Here is an 11,084-nt window from a genome sequence, read left to right on the forward strand (position 1 = left end):
CTAAATTTGTAGAGCACTTTTGTTCTGAGTTTTAACCTGACATTCAAACTCATTATTACTCCCAGTGTCCTGAGTAACACATCATCTTACTACAGAATTTAGCAAACCACCATCTCCACCACACACTGCCACTTTATTTGACCCCACTTCTTTTGAAATGAAGTCTGAGGATACTCTCCCAGTTCACAGGAACAGACATCAGAAGAGAAGTGGCTTCTGCTGGTATCTCTGCTTGTGATCTAATCTAAGTCTTTTCTAATCTAACTTTCTGACTGAACTTCATTTTAGTATAAAAGATTACTTGTTCTACATGTCTGAACGGTGCAGTGACTGAAGAGCCACTGAAGGAAGCCACGTGTTGGTTAGTCAAAGGCTATTGGCACAAGGCAGGAGGGTGGATGATTGCATTGCTCCTAATTTAACATATATTGTTGCTGAATTGGAAAAGGATAAGCATGTTCCCATCTCCAGACAAAGATGCAGCCCACAAGCAGAGATTAGGAGTGCCAGAGATTCTTACCATATGTTAGAAACTAGAGGTTGAATGCTACTTGATACATGGACAGAAAAAAAAAAAAAAAAAAAAAAAAAGATATTTCAACTCGAACCTCTTTGGGAGAGCCTGATGGATGTTTCTGGCTCCCTTTAGCCCTGTGGGGGGATGTCACTCAGCAAGCCCCAGCAGCTGCCTGCCACAAGCTGCCCAGAGGTCCTTGCCAAGTGTCTCAGGACAGAGAAGGCATGGTGTGTATGAGGCTTGGAGACAACGTGTGCATAGTGCTGGGTTTCCCGCTGCTCCTGTACAGACTGTTCTGGTGCTATTGCGATGTCTCATAGCTCCAGGTTAATTCAGTCCAATGACAGGCAGCCTTATCACCACCTCACTCATACAGCAGCTTTTTCCCATTTTTTTGGAGCCTGAACTATTACCAGAATTCAGTTGTGCCTGGAGTTATATAAACAGATAAGAAAAAATGACATCAGAAGGTTTTACCAATAATCAGAGGAGAAAGATAGATATCTCTAGAGGATCATTCATTTCATCTTAAAACAGGGAGAATTAGTCACCCTGTGAAATGTTGTTTTCATTCACCTTGCCATTGGACACTGTGCTGAAGTTCTGCCATCTACAGGAGGCCATGATCCACTTCCAGCTACAAGTGGAATAAAATAAACTATAATAACAGGGTTTGATTTTAGAGTGATATGCAAACAACTTACATGGCCTCTGTTTCCAGATTTTTTTCCTACACTGTTCTTCTACCTAAAAAGCAACCTCTGCAGTTCTTTCTTTAGCTCCCTCCAGCAGTTAAAATCCAACCTGTCCTCCAGAAAATTATCCTTCAATTTAAATCTACACTGCAGTTTTACAATATGTTCTGAGATATGAAGTAGTCAGCTTCACTTCATTCCATATAAATCAAAAATACTATAGCCTAATAATCTGTTTTACATTAATTGCTATTAATCACTAAGTTACATATTGTGCAAAGCAGTTGTTTAATGTCTGTATTAGGTTATTTAATGGATGCATAACTGTGCATAGTCTGTAGTTCGCTATGACTTTACAAATACATGCAAAGTTCTTCCTCTTGTGAGAACAACTGCTTTAGAAGCCACTGTCTTTAAATGCTTGTGAAACTACTTCAGGATTTTGCTGCTCATATTCTGTAACTGCTATTTGTCAGGTTGTTTAGCTTGAGGGTTTACAGAAATCTGTAGACGAGGTAACTTCACAAAACAAAATTCAAAATCTAGTTTACTGTAGCAAACTTTATTCTATAACTGAGGCAGGGTGAGCCATTGAAGTAGTGCTATGGAGGATATTCATCAGTCTACAACATCAGAGGATGTTGTTTCATGTCTTTAGAAAATATTAAACAACATACATGTGTCAGAAAAGTATTTGTTATATTTATTACATCTTAGATTTAGGAAATTTTCATCTTCTCTCTCTCTCTCTCTTTTTTTTTTTTTTGGTTATTATCAGGTGAACTGAGCTGTACAGGGCTGGCTGAATTAAAGCTGAACCAAAACAAACAATAAAAGTTGATACGTGTCCATAAAGGTTATTTCAATGGAAAATTTTCATCCATTTTAAAATACTGAGATCCCTTTCATAGTTGAATAGCACTCTGAAATGTAACCAATCACACTGTCGAATGGGGGGCTGTTATTGGAGGAAGAGGCAGAGAAAAGGAAAACATTTCTTTTGCTGTGTTTGGCATTTCATAGTCCTGGCCATGTTTTCATTTAGGGTTATTTTTTTCTTCACAAAGGTAAGATCAGAGAAAACAGAAGCTCCAAAACAAGACTTCTTGGGGTCAAGGTTTAGAAACAGCCATTTTTATGGTAACTTACTTGTCCTCTTTTCTTTTTTGTTAAATACCACTACTTTGGGTAGAAAAGAGTGCAGATGAGTGACCTCACTGTTATCCGCCAAGACAGCTTGCAGGGGACCAAATTAATCTCTGCTACAGAAATCCTCTAACATGAAAGCACATTTTCTTTGCAATACAATGTGACAAAGTGATATGATTCAGTAAGTCTTCATGAGCAAGAGGTGAGTCTCATAGTCTTTCCTGATTATGGAGATATAAGGTCAAGAAAGAAATCTTACAGAAGTCCCAAGAGCTCATACAAAGCTGAACACAATACATGACTGAAAACAACTTGTTCAAAGGCACCACAAAGGATGCAGACACTTTTTCACTAACCTAATTCTGAAACATGTATTTTTTAACTCATTCTTTGACCTCAGTGATGGTTTTATTTGAGTAAATGCTTCCAGTCCTACGTTTAATAAGTTAGGAGTACTAGCCAAAACCTGATCTTACTTGGATATAACTGAAAGATCAAATCAAAAAATAGCATTAAAACGTGGACAACCGAAGCTAAAGCTGGACAGCCTACAAGGCATGGATGACCTGGGTGTCATGGGCACTCCTCTCCTCTAGCTCTGTAAGAGAGCAGGGTCTGACACCTCCAGTAGGTGGATGGTCTGAGACACTCATCACCCAAAACTAGCTCTGCCTGGTCTGGTACCTACAGATACTTTGTGTATAGCCTGCCTCTTGCCAGCTCTACCTAGATAGCTTTTTCACTTGTCACGTGGCTAGTTTTTTAGGCAACTTCTGCCCAACAATTCTCACAGGAACAGGTTCTGAAGTTCAATCTTTTACATTGTTAAACTTTCAGGGACAAATAGATGAGCCAGAAAATGATAAAAAAAAAAAAAAAAAAAAAAAAAAAAAAAGTATGTGGAGATCCGGACTGTTTTGTAAGCAACCCTATGTGGTTAAGTATATCACATGCAAGTACCTATGCTGAAAGGGAATTTCTACTTTAAAGAAAATGTTTCAGGAATGCTTTGTTTAGGAGAAGAATTCAGTAAGACTACTTTATTGTAACTCTCCCAACCAGCCCAGTAGACCTGCTTACCATTGCAAACACTATTTCTTTGACATTGAAAGTTATTTTCCTCTTTTATTTTCAGTACAAAAGAGCAGTTCTGTGGTTTTCCTGAAATATATGAATGAGTTGAGTCATCTATGATTCTGATAAAGAATGAAGGTAATATGTGAAGAAGCAGCATACTGAATAGATATTCATGCTAGCTATGAATGATGCATGAAGGTTCTCTTCTAGAAGAAAAATGTGAAGCTGCTGTCAAGTCTCTACTTAATACTAGAGTAAGTTCAAACATTTTTCTAAAGGCCTCTTTATCTGTTCTTTCATTATTAACAGTTAAGATATTTATTCACCCCCTCAAAAAAAAAAAAAAAAAAAAAAAGATATTACATGTCATTGTGGATAAAGCATAATATTTTTATTTCTCTTCAGTGATCTCAGAAAAATATATAATCCAAACCAAAACAAAAACAATTCTTTTTATTTTCATCAGAAACTGGTTAGTATCTCAAAATCACTGTTATGTATGGGTCATCAGTGAAGTAATTTCCAACACTACAAATTGTTAATCTGTCTGATAACAGATAAACACACACCCTAATAAGAAAGTAATACAAGATCCAAACACTCCCAATTTCTGTATTTCTTCATTTAATATCTAAAACCATTTTAACAGAATCCTAGATGTCAAAGCAAATAAACACTGGTCTCTTACTTTGGGCCTCTTCCACTAGCCATGCTGATTAATTTAAAAAGCAACAAAAAAATGTCTGCAGCTGGCACTTTTGCAGCTTTTTTTGCAAGGATGATTTACAAATGTAATCAGACTTCCTGCTTTCAGACATAAAGCAGTCACCAACATGCTTCCTTACACACACAACATGAGGATTAATATCCAGACAAAATAAATAGGCCAGACTAGGATGTTTCACCCCCTGCAATGAGAGGTGATAGAAAACAGGACTAGAACAACCATGTGAGATGTCCTAGTTCTAGGACAGAGTGCCCTTGCTCCTAGTCATCCTTAGCAAGCTCTTTTCCTTATGCAAAATTGTGTATTCTGCTGGTAAGTCGCAGATTCATCAATATTCATGCTAAACATTTACTGTATTTATGATACAGGAGAAGCCCCCTGGAAACTGCCATTTTTAGAACTAAACCCCTGTTCTGAACATGGCTTATAAACTTATAAACATATAAACTTATCTATAGGAACTTTCTATCAAATAAATCTTTCATTAAATAAATATATGATAGAGATATATTTTTCCAAAATCAATAGGAAATATCTGGCTAAAGCCATTCCAATTTTGAAATGAAATTTCAAGCAATGGAAGTGAGGAGAAAACCCTGCTGTAAGCTTTGCTCTTTTCATTCAACAGGACTAGAAAGCCCTGCAGGACTGCTCAGGTTCCCTTGCAGCACAAAGTGACAAAGCCTCATGAGTTATGTCACACAATGCTTAATCTTCTGCCAGGTCACTAAATTATCATGCCTTTCATGAAAAGGATGCTAGCACAATTCCAGGCAATCCCAGAAGTATCCAGAGTATAGTAGATGTTATCAGGTCAGAAATATTCTCCCTCTCAGTTCCCTGACCCAAAAAACACTGAGCAGTCACTTTCTGCCAGAAATAAATCTTAATGCCCTCCTGGGTTCAGCCTCTCCTGTAAATCAAGGTCAAGCTGTCTAGAGCAGCTTCTGCTAGAGCAGCCCTGCACCATGCTGTAAGGCAGTCTTCAGTGGGAGGCGATGGCAGTAGGAGTGAGTTAGGGCTCTAGTTGGAGGGAGAACCCTGTAAGCATCACATTAACATTCATATCAAAGACCTGTGGGCAAGACAGACTCCATCTGAAATAATAGGCTTTTTCCAGTGATTGCTCCTCATCACTTAGGAACACATCAATCCTGCGCATTAATCCCACCTTCTGCTACCATAGGCTGTCATGTCATATATTGCTTTTCATGGGCTCTGTTCTGCAAGAAATAGTTAATGTCTACTTCTCCTACCAGCAGGCTTTTCCAGAGCCTCACTGTGATAGTGAGAAAATTGTTTCTGGCTTCCAGTTTCAATTTATTCATGTCCAGTTTATAACCATTTCCTTCTGAGCCAATATTGTCCTTTAGCTTAACTAGCTCTTTTCCCTTCCTGATGTTTATCCTCCTGATATATTTACACAGGACTGACGTATTCCCTGTTAGCCTTTGCTGAACAAGGTAAGCTCTGGCAGTTCCACTCATGGGATTAGCTGGATCACTTCTCCTGCTGCCCAGCACTCAGCTTTCTTAAATACGTCTATTTGCTGTTCTGTATTTGCTTTTCTTCAGGCATGTCATACCACCCTTGTCTTGACAGTTATTGCAATCTGGGTACTAGGTGATCCCCACCTGATTATATCTTCTTCCAGTTCTTCCAAAACACAGTTTTTCTGTGCTACTGATTGATTGATTTGGGAATCTGTGCACGGTACAGAACATATGAGCCCAGATGCTCATGTCATTGTATCTGTTAACCCCAGGAAAAGCAGAAATCCAGAGTCTGGATGAATTTAATTGCCCTGAAGTTGTCTTTGTCCTTCTAATCTGACCACAGCCTGTAATATCTGAATCACTCTCCTCTGTGTGAATAATAAAAAATAAAAACAAAATAAAAATAAATAAATAAAAATGAGTTTCTTAGTCAAGAAATGTAGTGACATTATGAATTTAAGAATGGGGATCCTCACCCTCCTTTATGCCTATATCCTACAAGGATGCTTCAAATACAGCTTGTCCTTCTGAAACATGAAGACACCTCTACTTACTGGGATTCTGGCTGAACTGAGCCAGAACTATTCAACAAATATAACAATTTTCAGTTAAATGAAAACCCAAGTCATGCTATACTTGCAAGCTGCTACTTGAGGGTCTTTGAAGCTCAACATATCCATCAGAAAATCCTGAGTTGCCAGAACCAACAGGTGACTCAGGATGTTAATTACTGCTGCCCAGGTGGATGAGCTGATTAATATTCTCACAACTGGGATGAAGGACCCTTCCCTGTGCTTCTCTGCAGCTGCTTGGCTAATGCTGCAGTTTCCTCCTGCTGGCCAGCATTCACTGGCATGGGCTATGCCCACAGAAGCCCAGGAGGCAGATTTGTGACTCTGCTTCTCCCACTCCCAGCTACCGTCCATGAGGCATGCCAGAGCTGCAGCACTGGAAAAGGTGCAGCGTTCCACTTGCTTATTCTGGCTGGTTTGGGAAAACGATGGTAGTGAGGAGCTACTGCTTTCCAGGAGGCCCCTGGGAGAGACTAATCCAGCCCTCTACATCCAGACTTCTTCCCACGTTTCCCACAGAAGAATTGGTTGGCAGTCAGGGAAACTACTGTACAGGGGGACCAGGCTCTGCCTGAATAACTCGCTGTTCAGATCCTCTGCTACAAATTGTCCAAAGGAAAGGCAATGCAATGTTAACATCCTGTCTGGAAGAATAAAAATAGAGGATAAAATGTCTGTTTTGGATGAGAAATGCTTCACAAAGCATTTGCCTGTTACTCACGATGCTTTGCCACCATACCATTATTAAATCCACAGCCAAAGCATGTCAGTATCAGAAGTAGGAGCCAGAGGACTGCCAAACGGAGGCACTCGGTCCTTTCCTGACCACTGTGGTTTCAGGTACCTCAGTCCTTTCATTAGCTGTTTAATTGTCCTGCAAAGGTCTTGAGTCAATATTTTTATTTCCTGACTCTACCTGCCAGTGGTGAACAATCTGCTCCCCTTTTCAGAGCATCTGACTAAATTTAACAGGCAGGACAAGGAGGACACGCCTATGCTTGCTGGACTGGAAAAATTGTAAGTATATTTAACAATTTAAAGTATGCATGCAGACCTTGAAAACAGCTACTTTGTTCTGAATAGGACTACTGTTCTGCTGACATTTTTTTTTCTATGTTGTGGAAATAAAAGGGTTCAGATTATATTGGAAATATGTTAAAAAAAAAAAAAAAAAAAAAGAATGTTTCAGCTCCATAAATAGATTGAAGTATCAAAATGAATATTTGGAGGGTCTCATATTTTGTATTTTCTGATGTGGGAAATCAAACTGGTTCTTCGTTGCTGAGCAATGACAACTGGAAATGAGTGATTTATTCTTACTTCTATCTTTCACCCTTTTCTGCATAACCTACACAAAGTTGATGTGAACTAGCAATTCATCTGAAAAATCCTGAGTGACTTCAAAAGGCCCATCAACTCTGCTGAGCTTTCTCAGGAGAACACAAATCAGTTCCTCAAAACTTCATAATACAAAAAAATACAGTATAGCAGCAGAACTGTATTGTAACTAGCACATACTCCATGTGATGTCAGGTAATCATCCTTGTCTTTCTGACAAAATTTTTGAAAATGTAAGATAATGCAATGTTGAAATCTGTTTTATAACAGCAAACTTCATGTATAGAGTTTGCCTTCTTGGATGCAAAATTGTACTAAACTTTTCCTTATAACTCCCTGTCCTAGGTATTAATGCACTTTTTTTTTTTTTTTTTTTTTTTTTTTTTTGTCATTTGGCATTGTTATTAGTGAAGAAAGGGAAAGAAGAGGCTTGTAAGCATTGCTCTACTGCACTGATTCAACACTTGCATCAACAAAATTGATCCATTGTTCTTTTTGGTGGAAACCAAAGCTTTTAGAAAGCACTGCTGCAGAAAACAGCTGGATTTATACTCAAAGGAAAAAGAAAAGATGATTTACTGTATCTTTGTTTTGGAGGGTTTAGAGGAATTCAGTGGGCAGGATCTGTGGTTCCATAGGGACAAGCCAGCCCTGCCAGTTCTGAATTAAACCCAACAAAAATGGGAGCTGCACATATTAGTGAGACAGCCATCATATAAAAATATGGATCGGATGGGTTTCCCTTGTTGTACATCCAATTTTAACAATCCAAGCTTTTTATTATTGTTATTTTAAAAATCCCAGCTGCACTGTGTTTTCAGGAAAAGAGGAACAGAAACAGCAGCAGCAGGTATGGCTGGGGCCTTTGCCTTTTAAATCTTGCCTATGGTATGTCGGCACCTCCGCACTGTGCAGCCACTGACATTAATATCTGCTGAAGCTGCTGGAATCTCCCTTTCATAATCCAAGGAAGCCAGAGAGGATGCTGTTGACCTACAGATATGATAGTAGTGGACAAAGTCTGGACCTTGGATGTTTGAACATGTAAGTGGGCTCTCAGGAACAGAGCCCTGCATTCGATCAGTGGCACAGACTACAAATGTCTATGAACAGTGCTTGTCTGACTGCTGTTTTTCGCCGAGCCAAACAAAACACTATTGGTGAACTACAAAACAGATGAACATGCTCCTATTTTTTGGCACATGAAAGGAAACCTGCTTTACCCAGCCACATCTGTTTCTTTGATTTAACTCCATGCTCATTCCTGTTAGCTTTGGATGAGTGGTTTGGCAAATACACTGCAGCCTGCTTCACTGAAAAAAAAAAAGGGCTTCCTGGGGAAATAAACCCCTGTATGAGACTTTGATGTGAATATATTTAACAAATTATTTGATTAACCCCTCCTCCTCACCAGTGACTGCATTCTGGGGTGGAGCACAAACCTTACATTAAGGAATCTGGTTTATCACAAATAAATTGAAGAGGAGACCTTTCTCTCCAGTCACCCTAGATGCTTTCACAGCAGGATCATGATTGTTCACAAGATGCTTGCAGAGAAGTAGCAAATATATCCTGCTGGTTTGTAATGTAATTCCAGTGCAAAAGGTAAGACTCAAATGTAGCACAATTCATTAATCTCTAAACCGTGCAATTGCACAAGCTGCAGGAGAATTATAACTTCTGGAGAGAGCACTCAAAAAAAGTGAAAAGAGAGAAGCAGAGAGAAAATTAGAGTTTCAGAACACAGAGGCTACTAACTTAGAGCAGAAAACCAAAACTAAAAGTAGAACTGGACACAGCATGCACATACCACACACACTTTTTAAAGATAGATTGAGGAGATCATAAGAGATGCTCATAAAATCTACATTTATCCTGTGCTCACAAGCTGGAACTAGTCAAACAATCAGCTACCAGCTAAAGATATGCAGCACTGCTCACATCACTTTGATGCTAAATGAACCCTGGATAGAGACCATCTAATGCACAAATTGCTGGGTGTGTCTGAAGTCACAACAACAGACATTTGAAAAATCACTTTAAGAACACCCAGCATCAAGCTGGGATCTGGGGGGAGGATTTTTCCATGATTAAAAAAAGCGACTACAATTACTCTGTCAGCAAATATTTAGCCCAATGTTTTCCCCGAGAGCCAGTGGCCAGACCCCACAGCACTGCACTCATACACCAGAACTGAGCTGAAGTGTGGGAAAATAAAGCATGCCAAAAAGGGGCAGGCAGTTATCTTGAATTCACACTGATCTGGGTTGACAAGAGAACCGTTCCTTCTGTACACGGCCCGTAAACACCCATGGGAATGCAGTTTTGGTGACAGAAACAGAGAATCCCGCAAATGTGACTATAAATATGATGTGGGTCAGGGAACTCATTTAAACATACTTTATGGCTTGAGGTGTCATCCAGACAGAAAGCACAAACAAGCTGCAAATAGCAGGCCCCTGAGCCTGAAGACATGCAAATGAGCAAAGTCTTCAAAACAGGGTTTAAGCATAATTTCAATTACATGCAGGCCTCAAACTAGAGATCTGCATGAGGGTAAATTCTACAATTTCCTCAAAAACTAATGCCCAAAGGCCAATCTCTGGGTAACAGTCTATGCCTGATGCAAACTCCCTTAGATGGATGATAGATAGATAGACAGATAAAAAGAGTGGCCAACAAGTAAACACTGGAGATGACAGTATCTAAACTGTGAGCTTGAAACATCATTTCATTGGGCTCACATTTACTCCTTAGTCATCCTTTGTGTTTATTCCCTGAATACATTCTTCTGTCTACAACCACCCCCTGCAGCCAAAATGCATCAGGATGGACCTTCAGCACTGCACAGTCCTTCAGACATCATCATTCCTTGAACCCATTCCCTGCCTGTCTGCCACCAAGGGCATGACACTGTCATCCCCCTGCTCCTTTGTCTTATTTGAGTCTGGTGACTTTCTACTCCCTTTCTTCTTTAGAAAGTGCCTTCTCTCACTGGCAACCTCACCCTCTTTTCTGCTTTCCAGTACATTTAAATACCCTTCCTTTTACTCATCTGACAAATGCTCCCTCTGCCTTCAGGTTCCTCTCTAAAGCCTTTGAAGTCTGCCTGTTTTCAGCTACTTGGTGGTGCTTAGCAGGAGTATAGTTGGAGTATGAGCTTACTGGGACGGTGGCTTCCCTTATGTAGTTTATAGGCATCATGTTAAACTGCAGGGCAAATAAATACTGTTGAAAAATGGGTCTGAGAGAAAAACTTACCTTTCTTTTTTCTTAAGCCAACAGGTACTCTGAGTCTTCCGTATGCTGATACTCCTCTATTTTCCCCCTTTTTAAACCGAGTGTATTCATGAAAATAAAGGAAATTAAGATAATAATATAGCAAAATTTTACTTAAAAATATTAATTTTCAGGTCACCATTAGATCCAGCATCCCATTCCACATGATCTCATCTTCATTGTCTAACTACTTATACAGCAAATGTGCTGATTTTTCAAGCTAATATTAGAATC

The 11,084-nt window shown here is 39.4% G+C and overlaps 1 long non-coding RNA gene across 1 annotated transcript; it reads left to right on the plus strand.

Annotated features, from left to right (window-relative positions):
• The first annotated feature begins 6,457 nt into the window (after window positions 1–6,457).
• On the plus strand, window positions 6,458–9,203 carry LOC110353772 (uncharacterized). The gene is made up of 4 exons (XR_002404695.4): window positions 6,458–6,618; window positions 6,990–7,073; window positions 7,184–7,250; window positions 7,980–9,203. It is a non-coding gene; the product is annotated as an uncharacterized lncRNA (long non-coding RNA).
• Window positions 9,204–11,084: the final 1,881 nt, after the last annotated feature.

Source organism: Anas platyrhynchos, chromosome 3, assembly GCF_047663525.1.
Source record: "Anas platyrhynchos isolate ZD024472 breed Pekin duck chromosome 3, IASCAAS_PekinDuck_T2T, whole genome shotgun sequence".
Taxonomy (NCBI): domain Eukaryota; kingdom Metazoa; phylum Chordata; class Aves; order Anseriformes; family Anatidae; genus Anas; species Anas platyrhynchos.